This window comes from Pinus tabuliformis, chromosome X (genome assembly GCF_031772625.1).
Source record: "Pinus tabuliformis cultivar Carrire ecotype Pingquan chromosome X, CPIR1, whole genome shotgun sequence".
NCBI lineage: Eukaryota > Viridiplantae > Streptophyta > Pinopsida > Pinales > Pinaceae > Pinus > Pinus tabuliformis.
Window position 1 is genome coordinate 274,625,858 of NC_142308.1, and position 23,169 is coordinate 274,649,026.

The window sequence follows — 23,169 nt, forward strand, 5'->3', positions numbered from 1 at the left end:
CATATGAAACTTGTATACAAGTCCAAGGACTTCATGCAACGAATTCTAGAATATATAACCATCCATGTCAACTAACAACTACTTCTAATATTTAACACAGTAGTCTCATAGAATAATGGAAAAGAAACATTTAACACATCCATAGAAATGTGCTATGGAAAGAGTCGAATCTTAAAAGAGAGTTGCACACATGAATCATCTGCAACAAAAACAAAATTAATGTCCTCACCCATTACAAGAATTTTCCTAATCAAGATAGCAGGAAAAATAGAGGGAAAAGCATGTAATGACCATACTCTTCTCAAATCAATATGTTGATGATGAAAAACTAATCGTCAATGTTATCCAAAACAAAAAAAATTAAGCATTAGAACAAGATTATAAATATCACGTGCACAAGCTATAATGCAATATATTAATAAGAATTTAGATTAGTTGGGTTGTAAATTGAATGACTGCCTTGCCACCGAAATGTATGCAGATGTGACCAAATTCTTGCTTAAAGTTGGGCACATATTATCTTGTAGTCCCTTTCCATACATTCTCATAGAACAAGAACCTATTGGTAAGATACAAAATTTGCTCATAGTAGGGAAGAACCAGAGGACCCAATTGGCGCATATTGGCCTTGAGAGCCTCTACAACAATTTCCATGATGTGTTTGTTGAGATTTACCCCTACTCTTCGTGTTGGATCCTCTTCTTGAAAAGCTGCATGATACACCATGTCGCTCACCCTTACTCTTTGTGTTCTGAAAACATGAAGCAATCTGTATTTTACCCGATTATGATTGGTTCTTTTATTCAACAAAAGCACAACCCCACATCCCATTCTGAACAAAATGTTGGAAACCAACATTGGCGCATAGTTTTTGAAATACCATTTTTTCGTAATATTCTTTGTGCTCAACACGATGCATAAGCTCCCCAGTTTGAAACCCTAAGGCAAGAAGGGGAAATATCTAGAGAAATTAGGTTAGCACTGCAACCCACTCCCCCAAGATTATAGGTCTCGATCTCGTTGTGAATTCCAAATTTATTAACTATGAGTGATGCCCGTGAGGGAATAGGATTAAAAACATTGGAATTCACAACCAAGACACCAATTTCCTTAACATTAACCCTTGTTTTCTCCAGCAGATCCTGCACACATCCAAACATGGCGATCTCTACTTCACGACGAGAAGCCTCATGCAACCTAGGGGGAAATTAGTGCAGAGCAGGAGGGACAATAGCATATTCGGTCATGGTGGCTCTTTCAAGAATATTTTTCTGAAACTCCATGCTCTTTCCTATGAATTTCTATGAAATCATGGCATCTTCTATGAAATTATGAAATGATACCCTCCATTCATGAGGGGGCATGTAACAAGACACCTCCACCATATATATTTGTTTTGCCATGCATAAATAATAAATTAGTATACTCACCATGGCACAAATGAAGGGAAAAATCCATATCATTTCACCCATAACAACTACCATCCCCTATATTGTAAATACAAGTGCAACATTCGCAAGCAATCATGGCCATGATACACTCGTTAACAAACAAAAGTATCCCATATTTATGTTATTAAATTCCCTAATCTCCACAAAATGAGAGGGAAACTTATGAAAAAAATTGCATGGTTATACAAATTTGTATCCATATCTAACCTCCTCTTCTTCACTACTACTGTGAGTGATTTCTTTACATTTGTGCATAGCATTTACACTATTCATCACTATCACGAGTGAATTCTTTGCAGCTATGAGTTACTTTTGTGCAACATTTACAGTCTCAAATAACATTAAAACTTGAGGGAATCTGTTATGAAACCAGCTCAAGAAAAGATAGAAAAGAGAGATCAATGCCTTAGAATTCAGCCTCTTCGAGGGGGCAACCTCCTTTACATTACATAAATGAACAATTCTTGGATGATACAAATGACAAAACCTCCTTTCTATATATAGGAGTCTAAGGAGTCACAATATAATCCAGCCGACCTAACAATTATAATATAAAGCCACAAAAATAACAATAGAGGGATTCTATGGGGCACAAAAATAACAATATGGGGGTAATAGGGGCACAACAATATAAATAAGGGGTATAACTACCATAGTAATGGGGTAATTACTAGTATTATAGGGACCCAACATGCCCCTCTCCTTCAAAAAAGTGTTGTCCTCAACGCTTGAGCAGTTCTGGGTACTTCTGCATAAAATTCTCATCCTCCCATGTGGAATCTTCAGCGGATAAGTTCTTCCACTTGATAAGATACTCTGAAATTGATCGATTTCGTAGCTGTCGATTTCTTGTTTTTGTGACTGCTTCCGGTTCCAATATAATTTTTCCTTCCTCGTCAAGTTCTGGCAATATTGTTTGAACTGGGAGCTTGTCGCCTATGACCTTCTTTAAACATGAAACATGGAAAACTGGGTGCAATCGAGAAGCTGCAGGAAGCTCCAATTTGTATGCCATAGTACCAATCTTTTCCAACACCTTGTATGGACCATAATACTTTGGTGATAATTTATTATCCTTCTTAGCTTGCTTTAGGGACATTTGCTTATAAGGTTGTAGCCGTAGGAATACCCAATCACCTACATCAAAACTTCTTTCACTGCGATGTTGATCTGCCTGTTGTTTCATTCTATTTTGTGCCAACACGAGGTTATCCTTTAAGAGTTGGAGGACTTGTTGTTGATGTTCGATGTGATGTTCCACTGCCTGAACCTTAGAATTTTCTCTTAAATATGATGTGATTGATGGTGGTTGGTACCCATAAAGTGCCATAAATGGGGTCATTTTTGTTGCTGTATGGAAGGAAGTGTTATACCACCATTCAGCCAGAGGCAACCATTTGACCCATTGTGTCTGTTTATCAGATACAAAGCAACGAAGATATCCTTCCAAACATTTGTTTACTATCTCAGTTTGCCCATCAGATTGAGGATGATAAGATGAGCTATGAGCTAACTGAGTACCAAGACAAGAAAATAATTCTGTCCAAAAATTTCCAGTGAAAATGGGATCTCTGTCACTTACAATAATCTTTGGGTTTCAATGTAGCTTTTGAACTGTTTCCATAAATGCAGTAGAAACTGTACTGACTTTAAATGGATGTGATAATGCACAAAAGTGTGCATACTTGGTAAGTCTGTCAACTACCACCATGATGACACTCTTTCCCTCAGACTTGGGTAAACCTGTGATAAAATCCATTGAAACCTCCTCCCAACGTTGGCTTGGAATGGATAAAGGTTGTAATAGACCCGGTGTCTTAATTGTTTCAACTTTATTTTGTTGGCAAACCAAACATTCCGCCACAAAATTTTGAATATCTGATTTAAGGCCATCCCAAAAAAATTCCTTCTTAACCCTGTGGTAAGTTTTTAAAAATCCTGAGTGCCCTCCTAAGGGAGAAGTGTGCAATTCCATAAGAATCTTTTGTTTTAGCTGGGAATTCTTACAGAGGTATAAGCGATCTTTGTACCATAACGAATCATTTTTCCAGCTAAATGTATCAGAAGTACTGGAATCTTGTTGTAGCTTTCGAATAAGTGCCCACACTTCTTCGTCATTCTTCCATTCCTCCTTTGCTTCGTTTATCCAATCTGGTTGGATAATAGAAATGGCACACAACAATGCTTCCATATCCTCATCCTTTCTTGAGAGTGCATCTGCCACCACATTTTGCTTCCCTTTTTTGTAGATGATTTCAAAGTCATAACCCAACATCTTTGTGACCCACTTTTGTTGCTCTTTAGAGGATAATCTTTGTTCTAAAAAGTATTTAAGGCTATCATGATCCGTTTTTACCTTGAAGTGTCTTCCCATTAGGTAGGGTCGCCATTTCTTAAGTGCATGGAGTATTGCCAACATTTCCTTCTCATAAATAGCTTTGCTTAAAAACTTTCCCTTGATTGGACGACTTTCAAAAGCAATGGGTCTTTCATCTTGCATTAGAACAGCACCAATTCCATTTCCTGAAGCATCACATTCCACAATAAAGGTTTTTGTGAAGTCCGGTGTAGCTAAGACCGGTGCTTGGCACATTGCCTCTTTAAGATGTTTAAAGGCCTTTGTTGCTTCCAGAGTCCATGAAAATGAATCTTTCTTCAATAATGTTGTTAGAGGTGCTGCTATTCTCCCATAATTCTTAACGAACTTGCGATAATACCCTGTCAACCCAAGAAATCCTCGCAGATGCTTTATGGATGTGGGGATTTTCCATTCCTTAATGGCTTTAATTTTGCTAGGGTCTACCTTAACTCCTTCATGAGATACAATATGACCCAAATATTCCACCTCCTGGACTCCAAAGAAACATTTGGATCTTTTTGCATATAATTGTTTCTCCTCCAATAGTTGTAGCACCTTGTCAACATGTTCAACATGATCCTTCCAAGACTTGTTGTAGATTAGTATATCATCAAAAAATACTAACACAAATTTTCTAAGGAATGGTTTGAAAATTGAATTCATCAAACCTTGAAATGTTGAAGGTGCATTGGTAAGGCCAAAAGGCATGACCAAAAATTCATAATGACCCTCATGAGTTCTAAATGCCGTTTTCGGAATGTCTTCAATCTTCATTCTGATTTGATGATATCCCGAACGAAGATCCAACTTGGTGAAGTAAATTGATCCATGCAATTCATCCAGTAATTCATCAATGACAGGAATGGGGAACTTATCTTTAATAGTGAGCTTGTTGAGCTCCCTATAATCTGGACACATGCGCCATGATCCATCCTTCTTGTGCACCAATACTACTGGAGCTGAGAAAGAACTTTGACTCGGTTGAATTATACCAGCCTCTAGCATTTCTGCAACCATACGTTCAATTTCACTTTTTTGGACATATGGATATCTGTATGGCCTGATGTTTGGAGGAACACTTCCTGGAATCAGATGAATAGCATGATCATGATCACGCATAGGTGGGAGACCTTTGGGAGTCTCAAATACCTTGGAATGATTGTCCAGGACTTTTTGGAGATCTGGAGAAATAGATGATTCCAATGTGGAAACATCTAGCGAACATAATTGTGCAATTACACCTCTTTGCTCCTTTTTTAGAAGCTTTGTCATGCCATTAGAGCTGATTATCTTTCCTGGTTTCCCTGCAATACCCCTTAATTCAACTTCCTTTCCTTCCACAGAAAATTTCATGAAAAGTTCTTGAAAATTAAAAGCTATTGTACCCAAGGATTGTAGCCATTGGACTCCTAGTACAACATCAACACCTCCCATTGGAATGGAAAGCATTGGGCTAGTCAATACATATTCTCCCATGGATAGCTTGATATTATGGCACTTTCTAGAACAATTTATTGTTCCTCCATTTGCAATCATCACTTGACACTCTGGTGCTGGATATAGGAAGCAATTCAATTCTTTTGCTACCCTACAATGAATAAAATTGTGGGTGCTTCCTGAATCAATCAACACTATTACCTTTTTCTTCTTGATTTGTCCTTCTATCTTGATGGTTTGAGGAGTGGTAATTCCCGCCAATGCATTACAAGATATGGTCGGATTTATTTGTTCTTCATCTAGGCTTTGTTCCTGGAATATATCCTCTTCTTTTGACCTTTCTTGCTCCTTTTCTTCTTCCTCTTCACAATCTATGTAGAATAATTTCTTCTCACCACACTTATGACCCTTTGTGTATTTGCTATCACAATTGTAACAAAGCCCTTTTGCTCTTTTTTCTTCCAATTGTTGTGGTGTCAACCTTGTAGGTTGTGGAAGACTATGGGCAACAACACTTCCATCTTTATAGTTGTGAATGGTATGCTTCCTAGTTGCCATAATTTTGCTTTCCATTTTTCTTGCTAACCTGAATGCCTTCTCTAATGAATCAGGTTCCCAAAGGCGCACATCATGTTGGATATTATCCTTTAAAGACCCTATGAACACATCAATCCTATGCTCCTCTGGAATATCTTTTACCCTTATGTTAAATTTTTGGAACTCCTCAATGTGCTCCATTATTGAACCCTTTTGTTTGAGACTTATCAATTGGCTAAAAAAAGTGTTGCTTTTTGTATCCTCATAATGTGCTATCAATTCTTCCGTAAAAATTGCCCAAGTGATAAATTGTTTACGAGAACAAAGCCATTGATACCATACAAACTGATTTGGTTCCAAATATAAAGTTTCCATACGTACCTTTTGTGTGTTTTGCACATTATTGAGATCGAAGAATTGCTCTATCTGTAATATCCATGTGGCGGGATCCTTGCCATAAAACTTCCTCATATCGATTTTTGGAACATGGTGAGTCGTCGATCCAACATTAGAGTCTATGGAATCATGATTAACATTTATTTTGTTCTCATCATGAGTTTCCTTTAGTACTCTTTCACCCTTAGTGACCATTTCTTGTAGCGACTTATTCATATTTATCTTCAATTCTTCCATCTTATCATCCATGCCATCAATTTTAGCGTCCATGCCATTCACCTGGGATTCCATGCCCTTTATCTTAGATTCCACGCCATTTATCTTAGCATCTGTTAGCTTTTGTGAGCGTGACATTTGTTGCACTTGTTCTTGTAATTTTGATATATCATGTAGCATTTCTTCCTCTTCTTCATGAGTCATGCTAGAGCTTTCAGGTTCCTTATTAGGTGTTTGCATTTTCTTTCCTCGGGGCATTAGTTACCGATAATAATGCTTTACTATGCCCTTTGAATTCCTTCAAACCAAGCTTATGCAAAAATTAAAAAAAAACTACACACCTTTTTTTTACTTTGTAGAAGCATGATATTGAATCTGATGTATCTCTGTAATTTGAATCATCCAATTCTGAAATTCTGACCTGTAGTAGCCTTCTATGTCCTCTTTCCAATGCCACTAGTATGATCCAAATTGGATTCTCCAAGAAAGAGTTATGCACAATCTCCCGCAGTGACCTGATTATAGACTAGTTCCGTAGAGTGAACTTGTATGAAGTGCCACGTGTCACTGTTTCAACCTTTGACTCTTAAAAATATATAAAAGAAAACTGCAGTCCGTCCTCTTTCTGTACCTTCTTACTAAATTTCAATCCGATGCTCAGAAAGAAAGTTATGATGATTTTCCCCAGGTCACCTGTTTTGAGTGTAATTCAGGAGTCTGCAAAAAGACCAACTTCCTCAGATCATATCTCCGCAAATATCGCGCGAAAGGCTCTGAAATTCGGACCCAAGGTTCAGCGCGATTTCTTCTCAAATGGGTTTTTTTTGCGACTTCTGAAATGTCACAGAAAAAAAGTTATAGCGAAAATGGCACGATGACCTGTTTGGAGCAGCGAAACCCTAGAATCCAAAGCTCTGATACCAAATGTTATGAAACCAGCTCAAGAAAAGATAGAAAAGAGAGATCAACGCCTTAGAATTCAGCCTCTTCGAGGGGGCAACCTCCTTTACATTACATAAATGAACAATTCTTGGATGATACAAATGACAAAACCTCCTTTCTATATATAGGAGTCTAAGGAGTCACAATATAATCCAGCCGACCTAACAATTATAATATAAAGCCACAAAAATAACAATAGAGGGATTCTATGGGGCACAGAAATAACAATATGGGGGTAATAGGGGCACAACAATATAAATAAGGGGTATAACTACCATAGTAATGAGGTAATTACTAGTATTATAGGGACCCAACAGAATCTAATGAGTTAGTTAGTTAGTTAAGGAGTTGGGTAACAGTTGACAGGGTGTATCCAAGGGTGAAAAACATTTGAATCATCTAACATCAGATCAGACGAGCATAAGGAAGACATGTAAGAAAGGAGGTAAGTTCCTCCTAGATTGAATGCCTTTCGGGGTAATTGTAACAGCCATATATCACCCAAATACATGGCTAGAACCATTTACATGCTTCAAATATTTCATAGGCTTGCAGATTTGAGATTAAGAACAGAAGCTCAATCCAAACCCTCAAGCAAGTTCCCCGTGATAAAAAAAATCCAGTCCCTTTCCAACTAAATTTTTTCCAAAAAACCCCCAATATCTAGACTCATTTACGTTCCATTTTCACTATTTTTTATTTAATTTAGTTTGACTTCTTTTTTTCCTTGGTGATTTTTTTTCCCTTTCTTCCCAACATGTATCTAACCTATATTTTCTACAAATTTTGACGGGTTGTTCTTCAGCAAATGCACGTCGCTATTCTTGAATCTTCCTCATCCACCTAATCTGACCAATAAATTTCCTTTTCAATGTTATTCCTTGTGTATTCCATAGAGGATGCAATTTCCATGAGGGTTTGCTACTTTTCCACTTTCATTGCATCTGGAGAATCCTTTCTAGCGTTTGCAAGGTCCTTATTAGCATGCATTTTTTCCTTTTTTTTTTTTTTTGCAAATGAATTTTCTTTGGTCGTATATGCTTCCTTCTTCTCTTCTGGTTCTTTCGTATCCTGAAGTTATGCCTCCTTTTATGCCATATAATGATCACCCTACGCATCCTCCCATCATTTTGGCCTTTGAGGTTTTTTGTCGTCTTTGATATTTTGTAAATGTTTGGGGAATTTTTTAATTGCATGCTCCATTTCATAGCATACTCTACACCGACATGAAATATTCTCATAGTTGAGCTTCTGGACCCAAACATAGTTTGGATCTGTCAAATTAATCTTCATGGGAAAACCCCTGTTAAATTTCATCTCCACACATATTTTGGCATAAATAGTATTGTGAACAAAATTTAGTTTCAACACAACGAAAATAAAACTTTCCCAATGCATTCTCAATAGAGGATATCAATGGAAGATTCCAAAAATGTAAGGGAAGATTCAGGATCCTTACCCAAACTGGGACACTAGGTATTAATGTCATTACTGAATCAAAAGTGGGAGCCCACAGCTGCATGAAGAGAGCAACACTACCCCAAAACCACGACCCAACTTTGCAAACAACCTTCTTTTCCTCTATATTATCAAAAACCACAACAAAAAAACCTCAATCCATAGGGTAAATGTTTAGTTCATCTTGCAAAAGTGACTTCTATGTCTCAAAGATCAATTTGTACAAATCAGTTAGTCGCGGCCAGTACCCATTAAACCTGCAACCCAATCCATGCTCCGAAAAAAAAAAAGCTTCTTCTTCCATCGAAAAATTGAGGGGAGGAATTTCTTGGACCACCGAAAGACCAAATCTAAATTTCAACATGGAACTATACGAAATCGAAGAAGAGCTAACTTGATCGACAACCATACCTACAAAAGAAAATATATTTTCGTCAAATCACGGGGATTCACCATTGAATGAATCTGCAGAAGAGATCCATAGAACAATCATGCAAACTAAGCAAAGATTGGTCGGATAGGACGAAACCCTAGTTGCCACAAGGGTTTACATAGCTCATTCCATTGTTGTGTATACTTAAAAATATATTAATAACAAAAAGGAAAAACAAATATTAATGTAGACAATGTAGTACATAGATAAAATGTCTTAATGCACATCTTATGTAAAATATTTTAATGTCAACTATGTATATATTATATATTAGCCCCAAGGGTTAGCTCAAGTGGTTTAGAGCCAGATGTGAATTTATTTGATATTGTTGCTAGTTGTTGCAAGTCACGGGTTCAACTCTCTTTGTTTCCCTTAGTGCGAGGCCCTGTAATCAAGGCCGACAGTTTACCTATTTACCATCCATGAAATGTAGAAAATTACTCTAGGGTTTTTTGTGCTTTCATTCCAAGTTTTATGTATATATATATATATATATATATATATATATATAGATATATAGATATATATATATATATATATAGATATATATATATATATATATATATATATATCAATTGAAAAAAATAAGCTTTTATGGTTAAAATGTTTGAAGTAGTCTCATTATTTTACATTTTGGTATTATTTTAGATATAAATGTTTTGCCAATTTTCCCTAAAATCCAACAAAGATTTTATGGACTTACAATTCTATGTCAAATATTGTTAATAGCATTCAAAAATACAATTTAAACAATGAAAAATTACACTTAGAGATAGAGAGAACCAATACATATTTATTAGTATCTATCAAAGGATGAGAGGGTTGCAAATTTTTCTTTTCAAATTTTCATTCCAAAAGAGGTTTGAAAATGAAGATATTTGATCACTTTCGAGACATGCTAGATCAGTGCTTAAGATGGATCTATACCGGTATATATAGAGAGAAAGAGAGAACTACTACAAATTCATTGAGATCTATCAAGGGATGAGAAGGATGCAACTTTTTTCTTCAAATTTTGCACTCTAAAAGAGGTTTGCACCTGAAGAGATTTGATCCATCTGGGCACATGTTATATCTATGTTAAAAATGGATCTATATTAGTTTATTATAATCTCTTTGGATGCAACCGCATATTTCACCACTACCTCAAGGTGCCCCCATGGCTTCAAATTAGGTCATCATAAGAATTGAACCTCTCTCTCTCTCTCTCTTTGTGTATATATATATATATATACACACATACACACACACATACAGAGAGAGAGAGAGAGAGAGAGAGAGAGAGAGAGAGAGAGAGAGAGAGATTATTCCCTTAATAATTACTCTCTAATTCAAGGTATAAGGAAATATTTTATAATTCCTCTAATGTTTAATATGCACTTGCCATGTAAAAAAAGAAAAAAGAAAAAAGAAAAAACAAACAAACAAAACAAAACAAAAAAAACAAAACAAAAAAAACAAAAAAAACAAAAAAACAAACAAAACAAAACAAAAAAACAAACAAACAAACAAAACAAAACAAAACAAAACAATTCAATTTGTTTTATTGTAATTTTTCTTTTCTTAAAAAATTACAAACATTTCTTTCTAAAATTCAGTTTGTTCTATTGTAATTTTTCTTTTTTTAATAAAATTACATACATTTTTTTGCAAAAAAAAAAATCATAATATGCATATCACATTAAAAAAGTTTAAATAATATTGATCCATATTAATAACCATGATATTTCAAAACATGTGTGTGTGAATTAGAAGAACATTTCATTAAAGAGAGAAAAAATAACATGTAGCTTGGTTTTTCAAAGTCTAGAAACTTTAGTTTATCATAAAAGGCCTACAAATCTTGGCCTATCAAGCAAAGATACTAGGAAATCCACTAATCAACAATAAGTTATCAAATATTGATAATAACAATAATGAAAACAATGAACATAATTATTCTCTAAAGATTCAAGGTGAAAACTACAATGTACTTTGGGTTAAGAAGAAGGAAATGCCTCTGATATTGGCATGACCTTCCCTGAGTTAACCAATTTTTCTCCATCTTCTTGGACCAAAGTCTTAATTCTCTTGTTCCCCTTTTTATATCATCCTTGAACATGTTGAGGGGATCTTTGAAATATGGTGTATGAACTCTTAAATGGGGATTTGAAGAACTTGAACCAGAGTAAGTGTTATTTGTTTAATGGTATTACATAGATTATGGATATTTATCGAGGTAGGCCTTTTCCAAATAAATTATGCATGGAAGATCCAAATCCATGTCTTCTAGGAGGTCATCAGTTGACATCCGCTTCCATTACTGATCTAATTGGGTCCTTTGATAGAGAATTTTGTAGATTACCTTCTAGATTATTTTTCTCAGACTCTATTGTGGACCACAGACACTTGGGAATACCTCCAATAGCTGACTAGGGGACTAATTGATTAATTTCTTGCATTAGGGTCTTATTAAGAGAAGAGAGAGAGAAGCAAACCTATTTTTAGATGTAAGGTTATAACTGGAATTTGTGGCTACGTTTGGTCTCAAATACCTTGTCCTTTGGGGGGGTTTTCCAAAACCTTCTTACTCTTTATGAGTTGATTGATCTGCTAATAAATCCTTTGAAATTAGAGAAGAATATCTTAAGCGGTGCCCATTTTCATGACAATGCTTGCATTTAAATGGGACATTTTCATAATCCAATGTTTGTTTCCAAAGATTATCCTCATAATAAATTTTTAATGAAGTTGGAAGAGGTTGTGAAATATGCATATAGACACATATCCTTGAATAGGATATGTATCTCCCTCTTTTAGTTGACTCGGAAAACTTAGACAAAGCTATTGATGGCATTGTCAATGCCTTCAAATATTTCTTCCTCCCAATATTCCTTTGGAAGATAAAAGAGTCAAACCCATACTAGGGTAGCAAGGAAATGTTCCTTCTCAAGATTGTACCACTCTTTCCAAAATTGCATGAAGATCCCAACATTATTAAAAAAGTAAGGCCCTCTTTCAAAAACCATAATTCTATCTTCTAAGATGGAAAAAATTAATATAAAGAACCCTTTTTCTCCTAGCTCCAAATCTATTTTTCCTTGAGGTTCCATTTATTATAAATCCAACCAAATCAAGGACTTGTTTGAGGGCCATAATCTCATGAACTTTCATATTATAGCATGATCGTGCATATATTGGACATATTCTAGAATATTTTTAGATCTAACCTCATATTTTGGATCTTGCACTACTTCGGCAAGAAACACCTTTGAATTTTATTTTGTCAAAATGCTCCAAGAAATGATTTTTTTTCTAAGTGACTAAAATCTCCCTTACCTCCAATTGAGCTTTGAAAAGTATGTGAATGATGAGGAATTTGGGAGGGATTGTTGGTATTTACAATATTCCTATGAACACTTGAGATAATTTGACTGAAGGATGGGGTCGATCCCCCTCCCACAGAACTACCCTTGGACAACTATATAGAAGAAATTTTAGTCAAAAACTGTAAAATATCCCAGCACACATTTTCCCACCTTCGTGTATAATAATTACATGTAAATAATAGTCTATAATATATAATTAATAAACACATAAAAAAAAATACTTACACTAATTTTTTTATTTTTTATTTTTTATTTTCCATATATATATATATATATATATATATAGAGAGAGAGAGAGAGAGAGAGAGAGAGAGAGAGAGAGAGAATTTAAAAAGTATAAAACATATCAAAGGAAAATGCCAAGTGCATACATACGTAATTATATGTATTATTAGGATTTGAATAAAATTAAAAATAAGAATATTTCTATGTATAGAGGTGTCAAATTTATATAAATATAAATATTATTATTAAGAATCAACATAGATCCATCTTAACTCCAAATCTACGTAGCAATCAGAGGAATCAAATCTCTCGAGGTGCAAACATTTCTCCAAAATTTAGGCTCCAAAATAAGTTTTCATCTTGAGAGATTTGTCCCTATTGGACCTTCATAGATTTGTAGTTAAGATTAATCTATGCTAGTGGTTAAAACATCAAGATGAAGGAGATGTGTAATTCCATTTATGCTCATCATGGAATTCACACATGGGTAGTCATGAGTACAATACTATATATATATATATATATATATATATATATATATATATATATATATATATATATATATATATATATATATATATATATGTATGACCTACATAGATCCATGTTAATCTTGGATCTTTCAAGTATCTAGAGGGATCAAATCTGTAGAGGTGCAAATATTTTTTCAATTTTTATGCTTTCAAAGAGGTTTGCAACTTAAGAACTTTGATCCCTCTTTGCGCTTGAAAGATCCAAGATTAATACAGGTCTACTCTTTGTGCTTGATAGATGTGGGGTTAACATGTGTCTACTTCCTATGCTTGATAGATCTAAGGTTAAAATGGATCTGTGTTGGTCATTAATTATTTCCATTGATATGTATAGATAATGCCATAACATAGCTAATAGTTATTACAATACAACACCAACATTGTTTTCATACGTAACCATATTTTATCTTTATTCTCTGGATTTTATAAAATATTGAAAATTATCTATGTAATTTTTTAAAAGTTTGATGATAGTAAGGGTTGATGGGAATTATAGTATATGTTGGAATATGTATATATGTAAATTTATTTTAATTTTAGATGTACTAAAAATGATAAATATAAAAATTAATTGAGGTGTAAATTTTAAACATGTTTAAATGATTTTGAATTAAGATGAATTTATGTTGGGGGTGTGTGTTTTAATGCTTTGTGTCGCGTAGCTCACTATTAATATTGTGGGTTGAGAAAAAATAGTTAGGATTTGTGTCAAGTAGAATTGATTGTGTTTCTACATTTTTAATAGTTGACATGATTTCATATGTGTGTCAGTGTGTGCTAAGCATGCACGTAATTATTATTTATCCTTATTATCACTATAATTTAATTTTTGCATAACATAATATGTTGGCCCAACAAATGTTAGCATTAATGTTAGAAACAATGTGATGGAAGTTAGAATCTTTTCGATATTGGGTTTCAAAAAGCACATCACTTTTCTTTCTATAGTAAATTTTGACAAGCATAGGTTTCCCTAAACCAATTTGTCAAGAGAATTATAAAATGCAATGATTGTTATAAACCTAAGAATTGGGCTTTAGTAAATGATTTTTTCATGTAAAGTTCACTTAAAAACAAAATATTTCATAAAAGTTTACCACAAAGTAAGATATTTTAGGAGAAAAGAAGGAAAAAACAACAAACTCAAGTGTTGGAAATACTTCGAGATTAACTCTAACAGAATTATTCCAAATATGAAGTAGGGCAATAAAATACTTAAGCATTAGGATTATTCCTATCCTTGTCTCTTTCCAGAAGAAGTGATGTAGATATAGATCTAGTCATGTTAAAACAATAAATTTGTCCTTTTTAGAATTTCATGTTTGAAAACCCATAAGGAAATAAAGGTCGAAAGCATCAGTGAATGTCCTTATTTTTTCTTGTCTATATGGGAAGTGATGTAGATATATATATAATCATGTCAAAAGAATAAACATGTCCTTTATAGAATTTTGCGTCTGGAAACCCCTGAGGAATATCAAAATGCAACATGAAACTATTAATTTAGACCAGGAAAAGGAATAAACCCTTATAATCCTAAGGATTGTAATTAACATTACTAGAATATCTAATGCGCTATGTAACCAAATCAAAAAGTAGAAGAAAATATAGATCAACAACTTGAAAATAAGCCTCTTCGAGGGGGCGACCTCTTTTTACATCACATAAATGAACAATTCTTGGATGATAGAAATGACAATACCTCCTTGGTATATATAGGAGTCTAAACGGTCACAATATAATTAGTGCCTACATAACAATAATAATGTAAGGGAACAAGAATAACAATATGGGGGCTACACCAGTATTATAGGGACCTAACATGCCCCTCTCCTTCAAAAAAGTGTTGTCCTCAATGCTTGAGTAGTTTTGTATGCTTCTGTATAAAATACTCATCCTCCCATGTGGAATCTTTAGTGGGTAAGTTCTTCCACTTAATGATGTACTCTGAAATTGATCGATTTAGTAGCTACCATGTTCTTGTTTCCATGATTGCTTCAGGCTCCAATATGATTTTTCCTTCTTAGTCAAGTTATAACAATATTGTTTGAACTTGAAGCTTGTCACCTATAACCTTCTTTAAGCATTAAACATGGAAAACTGGGTGTACTCGAAATGATGCAAGAAACTCCAATTTGTTTACTATAGTACCAATATTTTGCAACACCTTGTAAGGACCATAGTACTTGGGTTATAATTTATTATCCTTCTTAGCTTTCTTCAGGTACATTTGTTTGTATGGTTGTAGCCGTAAAAATACCCAATAGCCTATGTCAAAACATATTTCACTGTGATATTGATCTTCTTGTTGTTTCATTCAATTATGTGCCATAGTCAGGTTATCCTTTAAGAGTTGGAGAACTTATTATTGATGCTCGATGTGATCTTCCACTACTTTAACCTTAATTTTTCACTTAAAGATGATGTGATGGACATTGGATGATATCCATAAAGTGCCATAAATGGGGTAATTTTTGTTGCGGTATGGAAAGAAGTGTTATACCACCATTTTTCCAAAGGTAACCACTTGACCCATTCTATTTGTTTATCATATACAAAGAAATGAATATATCCTTCCAAACATTGTTCACTATCTCTGTTTTCCTGTTAGATTGAGGATGATAAGATGAGTTATGAGCTAATTGAATACCAAGACAAGAAACTAATTGTGTCCAAAAATTTCTAGTAAAAATTGGATCTTTGCCGCTTACAATAATCTTTGGGTTTCCATGTAGCTTTTGAACTATTTCTATAAATGTAGTAGTGATTGTATTGGCTTTGAAAGGATGAGATAGTGCACAAAGGTGTGTATACTTGGTAAGTCTATCAACTACCACTATGATGACACTCTTTCCTTCAGACTTTGGTAAACCTATGATAAAATCCATTGGGACCTCCTCCCAATGTTGAATTGGAATGGCTAAATGTTGTAATAGAACATGGGTTTTAATTGTCTCAACTTTATTTTGTTAGAAAACCAAACATTTTTCCACAAACTTCTGAATATCATGTTTAAGTCCATCCCAAAAAAATTTCCTTCTTTACCCTATGGTAAGTTTTTAAAAATCCTGAGTGCCCTCCTAAAGGAGAGGTGTGCAATTCCAAAAGAATATTTTTTTTGAGTTGGGAGTTCTTACATATATATAAGCAATCTTTGTACCATAATGAATCATTTTTTCATATAAATGTATCAAATGTATTGGAATCTTGTTGTGACTTTTGAATGAGTGTCCACACCTCTTCATCATTCTTCCATTCATACCTTGCTTTAGTTATCCAATCAGGTTTGATATTAGAAATGGCACAAAACAATACTTCCACATCCTCATCCCTTCTTGAGAGTGCATCTTCAACAACATTTTGCTTCCCTTTTTTGTAGATGATTTCAAAGTCATAATCCAACATATTTGTGACCCATTTTTGTTGTTATTTTGAAGATAATATTTGTTCCAAAAATTATTTATGAATATCATGATTTGTTTTTACCTTGAAGTGTCTTTCCATTAGGTAATAGTGCCATTCCTTCGGGGCATGTAGTATTTCCAACATTTCCTCCTCGTAAATAGGTTTTCTGTAAATACTTTCCCTTGATTGGATGCCTTTTAAAAGAAATGGGTCTTCCTTCTTGCATTAAAAAAGCACCATTTCCATTTCCTGAGGCATAAATTCCACAATAAAGGTTTTTGTGAAGTCTGGTGTAGCTAAGACCGTAGCTTGGCACATTACCTCTTTCAGATGCTCAAAGGCCTTAGTTGCTTCTGGAGTCCAAAAAATTGCATCTTTCTTTAGTAATGTTGTTAGAGGTGTTTCTATTCTCTCATAATTCCTAACAAACTTGTGATAATGCCCTGTCAACCCGAGAATCCTCGAAGATGCTTTAGTGTTGTGGGGATTTTCCATTCCTCGTTGGTTTTGATTTTGTTAGGGTCCACCTTAACACCATCATGAGATACAATATGACCTGAATTTTCCACCTCTTGTACCACAAAGAAACATTTCAAGGGTTTTTCATACAATTATTTCTCCTCCAATAGTTTAAGCACCCTATCAACATGTTGAACATGATGTTTCCTATATTTGTTGTAGATTAGTATACCATCAAAAAATACTAACACAAATTTTCTAAGAAAGGGTTTGAAAGTGAAATTCATCAAACCTTGAAATGTGGAAGGTGCATTAGTAAGGCCAAAAGGCATGACCAAAAATTCATAATGACCTTCATGAGTTTTAAATGTTGTTTTTGGAATATCTTATGTCTTCATTCTAATTTGGTGATATCAGGAACAAAGATCCAACTTGGTGAAGTAAATTTCTCAATGTAATTCATCCAACAATTCATTAATGATAAGAATGGGAAATTTGTCTTTAATAGTGAACTTATTGAGCTCTCTATAATCTAGAAACATACACCATGATCCATCCTTCTTATGAACCAATACTATTAGGTAAGATAAAGAAATTTGGCTAGGTTGAATTATACCTACCTATAGCATTTTTATAACCATATGTTCAATTTCACTATTTTGGGCATAGGGAGATCTGTAAGGTCTGATGTTTGGTGGAACACTTCCTAGAATCAAGTGAATAGCGTGATCATGATCACAAATAGGTGGGATACCTTTGGTAGTCTCAAATACCTTGGAATGATTGTCCAGGACTCTTTGGAGATCTAGAGAAATCGATGATTTTGATGTTTGAACATTGAGTGAGCATAATTGTGCAATTACGCCTTGTTATCTTTTCTTCAAAAGATTTTACATGCCATTAGAGTTGATTATATTCCATGATTTCCTTATGATACCCCTTAATTTAATTTCCTTCCCTTCTAGAAAAATTTCAAGAAAAATTCTTGAAAATTAAAAGCTATTGTACCCAAATATTGTAACCATTGGACTCCAAATACAACATCAACACCATCGATTGGAAAGGAAAGCATTGGGATATTCAATATATATTCCCCCATGATTAGCTTGATATTATGGAACTTCCCTGAGCAATTCATAATTCCTCGATATGAAACCATCACCTGACACTCTGGTGTTGGATATAGAAAGCAATTCAATTCCTTGGCTATCTTAAAATGAATAAAATTATGGGTACTACCTAAATCAATCAACACTATTACCTTTTTCTTAATGGTATATCCTTCTATCTTGAGATATTGAGGAGTGGTAATTCTCGCCAATGCATTATAATATATTGTTAGATTCATTTCTTCTTTCTCTGGGGTTGTTTATTGGTGTATGTCCTCTTCTTTTGATGTTTCTTATTCCTTTTCTTCCTCCTCTTCAGAATCTATGTAAAATAATCTCTTCTCAGCAAAATCTATGCAACATAGCTCTTTTTCTCTTTTTTCCTCCAGTGGTTGTGGTGTCAACCTTATAGGTTATGGGAGGTCATGAGAAACAACACTTCCATCTTTAAAGTTGTGAGTGGTAGACCTCCTTGTTGCCATAATTTTGCTTTCAACTTTTCTTTCCACCCTGAATGCATTATCCAATGAATTAGGTTCCCAAAGGAAAACCTCATGTTGAATGTTATCCTTTAAAGTCCCTATGAAGACATCAATTATATGCTCCTCTGGAATATTAGTTACCTTGATATTCAATCTTTGGAAGTCCTTAATGTGCTTCGCTATTGAACCCTTTTGTTTGAGATTTATCAATTGGTTAAGGAAGGTATTTATCTTCGTATCATTATAATGTACTATCAATTCCTTCATAAAAATTGTCCAAGTGAAAATTGATTTATGAGAACAAATCCATCGATACCAAACAAATGGATTGGGTTTTAAATATAAATATGCAATGCGTACCTTTTGTGTGTGTGGCACATCATGTAGATTAAAGAATTGTTCCATCTGTAGTATCCATGTTACTGGATCCTTGCCATCAAACTTCTTCATATTGATTTTTTGAATATCTTTGATCTTCATCCCTGAGTTATAGTCTCTAAAATTATGACTCACATTCTTTTCATTCTCATCATGAGTTTCATGGACTACCTTGTCACCATTAGGCATACTTTCTTGTAGAAAATTTGTCGAATCTTCCTTAAAACCTTTCATTTCTACTTTTAAATCATACTTCCAACCTTCCATATATGATTTTAAAATTTCCCTATCCCATTAAAAAAAATCCATTTCCCCTTTTAGTTCATCTGTAGTTTCTCTTTGTGAAAGTGAAATTTGTTGCACTTGGTCTTGTAATTTTCATTTATCATGTTGTATTTGTTCTTTTTCATGCATCATAGTAGAGCTTTAAGATGGCTTAATGGCTGTAGAATTTTATTTTATTTTTATTTTTATTTTTTTATTTTTTTATTTTATTTTTTATTTTTTATTTTGGGGGAATTTTGGAACCAATTAATGATACATATGTTTCATTATGCCCTTTGAATCACTTCAAACTTATTTTTCAAACAAAATTTATGCAAATTTAAAAATACACTCCTTTTAGAGCTTGATTTAGAGGTTGTCGAAAAGGCTGAAATTGAAATTGTTGTATCTAAATGATTTTAGACTCCCAAGGTCTGAAATTTTGTACTGTGGTATCCATCTATGTCTTGTTTAAAACCTCGCCTGTGAGACTGAGATTGGATTCTTCAAGATAAAGTTATGCCATGTCTCCCACAATGGCCTGATTATGGATTGATTCAGTAGAGAAAACTTGTATGGGATGCCATGTGTCAATGTTTTAACCTTTGTCTCTGAAAATGATAAACAAGAAACTAAATCCTGTTAAGTTTTAGTCACTTTTTATGAAATGCAAATCTGATGCATGAAGCAAAAGTTATGACAATTTTCCTCAGAACACCTGTTTGAGATAGAATTCTGGAGCATGCATAAACCTTAACTTCGTTGGACCATATCTCAAAAAATATAGCAAACCAAGCTCTAAATTTTTTACAAGAAGTTCATCAATATCTTGAATCCATGAAGTTGAAATTCTAGCTTTTGAAGCCTCGTAGATAAAATATAAAAATAAATAATAAATAAAAAATAAAAAATAAAAAAGTTTTTGTGGAAATTCCAAGATGACTTTTTTGAAGAAGTGAAACCCTAAGATCCAAAGCTCTGATACCAAATGTTATCTAACCAAATCACAAAATACAATAAAATTGAAAATAAGCCACTTCGAGGGGACCCTATCCTAACATGCCACCAACACAATTTCGTGACTCGTCCTCAAGTCACTCGGCTGGCACTTCGATCTTCGCTTGGAGTTCGTGGAAATCCAACTTCAAAACCTATAGATCAGTTGTTCCCTACGTAGCAGCCTGTTGTACTTCCTTGACCAATATTTTGGTAGTTGGGTCGTCCACCGTGAGGCCCATCTTTCTCTGAGTCTGCTGCATGCTCTTAATTTTACTATGGTTTTAGAGAGTCAGCTGGCTGGCCTCCTCTATCCATGACTTTGTTTAGGAAGCAATTAATTTCTTCCTTGTGGCGGATCTCATCAATCTCAGTTTGCAACAACTTTCCTTATTGCAACCTCATGAACTGTTGTACTGGTGCTAGTGTTCATGTAGTCGATCATATTTGTCGAACTACCTCTGTTTTTCAATGATATCCGCGCCAATATTCTGGAGAGTCGAGTCCTCCTGCAGTGAAGTCCATAACTCCATGGCCCACTTGAAGAGTTTGGTGGAGCCCTTGAATGTGTTTTCTAAATTGGCCATGCCCTCTTTGATAACACTCCATGTTGCTCCTGAACCTATGGAGGAGTCGTAGGCTGCAGCTTTGCTTGCACCTCGAAGATCTATAACTATAATTCAAACTGGAGTCAGCCAATTTTGTCCTTCGACTCATTTACTGCCGTGACCAGATTTTGTATCTTCTTTGTGGAAGCAGCTTCAACTGAAATGTTGAACTCTGGTAGCTCATTGCAAACCTTTATAATGGTCGCTTCTAATTGTTGACTTCGTGTGATGATTTCCTCCTTCTCCTTGAGTTCATGTGCCTTTTCTGCAAATATTTGTTGCTTGTTTGTTTTTACTTCACTGATAACCAACAACGTGTGCTTCTACCTAATCCGTAACTCATCAGAGACCCCCTGGTGAAGCTCATGCAAGGTATGGATAGGGAGTGTCACGAGGTTTAGGCTCGGATTTTCAATCTGCAGTACTTGGGTCGTTGCTTCATCTATCTTAGCGAGTAGGGCTCCCTGTAACAACTAAACTATATGGAGATCCAACATCTTGTCTTTATCCAGAACTGATGTGCTCGCTTACACCTTGCTCGCTTATCCCACGCTCGCCTCTACTTGACCTGTTTGGAATTGCAACTCATGCAGATCTTGCTAAACCTTTCCCAGTGCCTGTTGGTATTGTTCCTTGAAGTGGCCCCAAGGTTCTGAGGTTATGTCGCGAAACACATCACTAATTTCATCTAAGTCCCCGTTAGTGAGGACTAACAGGGTCACCCTAGCTGAGCGGTCAGACTTTTGTTTCTTCCACGACCCCGTGGATGTTTGCTTCTGTCGTTTTTTTACCAACAAGGGGGTTCCCTGCTCTGTGCCCCCTCCTTCTTCCTCTTTTGTTTCCTCTCAGTCCGGTGTTCACTGTGTATCAAAATCTTCAACATCGATGGTGGTCTATGATGTTGTTGTTGTGCAGGCTACTTTTGCCTTATCTGTCACTTCCTTTTCTCTAGCAGCAACCTCTTTCCGCTGCGAATCTTTCTCTGAGGCAACAAGCTTCTGAGCTTCCTTTCATTTCACTATTGTTGTTGTCTGTGCAGTGGTATCCTCCACAACCTTTCTTGTACCTACGCCTGCATTTAATGGTGTTGGCCATTTAGGTGGCCATTTGGCCACGGTCTCTGTGACATCTTCCTTAGCCACCAAGTAAGGTAGCTTGTACCATATCTTCATGGGATATCTCCTTGTGCGAACATGGAAGTTGTGGAAGTTCGCTTTGAAATCAGTGAGGGACTCTTACTGGATGTACAGTGTGGGTGACAGACTCGACCTTTGGCTAATCATCGTCCGCAGATCCATCTCAAACAGGACCCAAACTATTTTTGCCTCCATGACTCGCATAGGGTCCTTGGTAGACCAGAGTGAAGCGAACTTCGCTGCCTCTAGAAGGTGCATCTCCTGCTGAGGAAATTGATTTTCCTCAAGTGTTTTCCATGCCACCAAAGTAATCAGTAACAGTAACCAGGCATAATGAAATGCCTCGCCCTCCTCCTAGGCCTCCTGACAGTTCTCCAAAAATTAGTTACACGAGGACTAAGCCCAGTTATACTAGACTCCCTTGGTGCACTGCACAACTAAAGAGATGAGTGGCATCAAAAATTTGTTTACGCGAAACTTAAACATTATTTTGCACGCCAATATATGTGTGGCAAATTACACCGTGGGATCCATGATAAAGCAGATAGAATATCCATGCGACTTCTTGATCAACCCAAACTCACTCTTCATCTGGTCTGCGAATTTATTCTCCCATGTCTTTCCAGCAAATGCTTCTGCTGGATCCACGCCTTGATATGGCAGCAAGGTGATTCGGTGGATCAGCATGTCGGTAATTGGGATGGGTTCTCCCAGCCAAGGACACCCATCATGCAATAATGTGATTAATTGTCGTACACAAATGATATTTATATTTTTGTGACTGAAATGTAATGCCCATAGCATATTCAAGAGCCTTGCGTCGCCAACACCAGCGACCCACTTCATTGGCTCCAACTGCGTAATGTCTAATGCCTCATAATATATCTTGGAAAGATATTTGGCTAGTGCCAATTGAGGGAAATTCTCGTGATCCCCTAAGTCCCAGTCCTCCATTTTTAGGGTCGATATGCAGGCCA

The 23,169-nt window shown here is 35.2% G+C and overlaps 1 pseudogene; it reads right to left on the minus strand.

Moving 5' to 3' along the window:
• Positions 1-426: 426 nt before the first annotated feature.
• Positions 427-1,711, minus strand: LOC149139458 (3-ketoacyl-CoA synthase 4 pseudogene; annotated as a pseudogene).
• Positions 1,712-23,169: the final 21,458 nt, after the last annotated feature.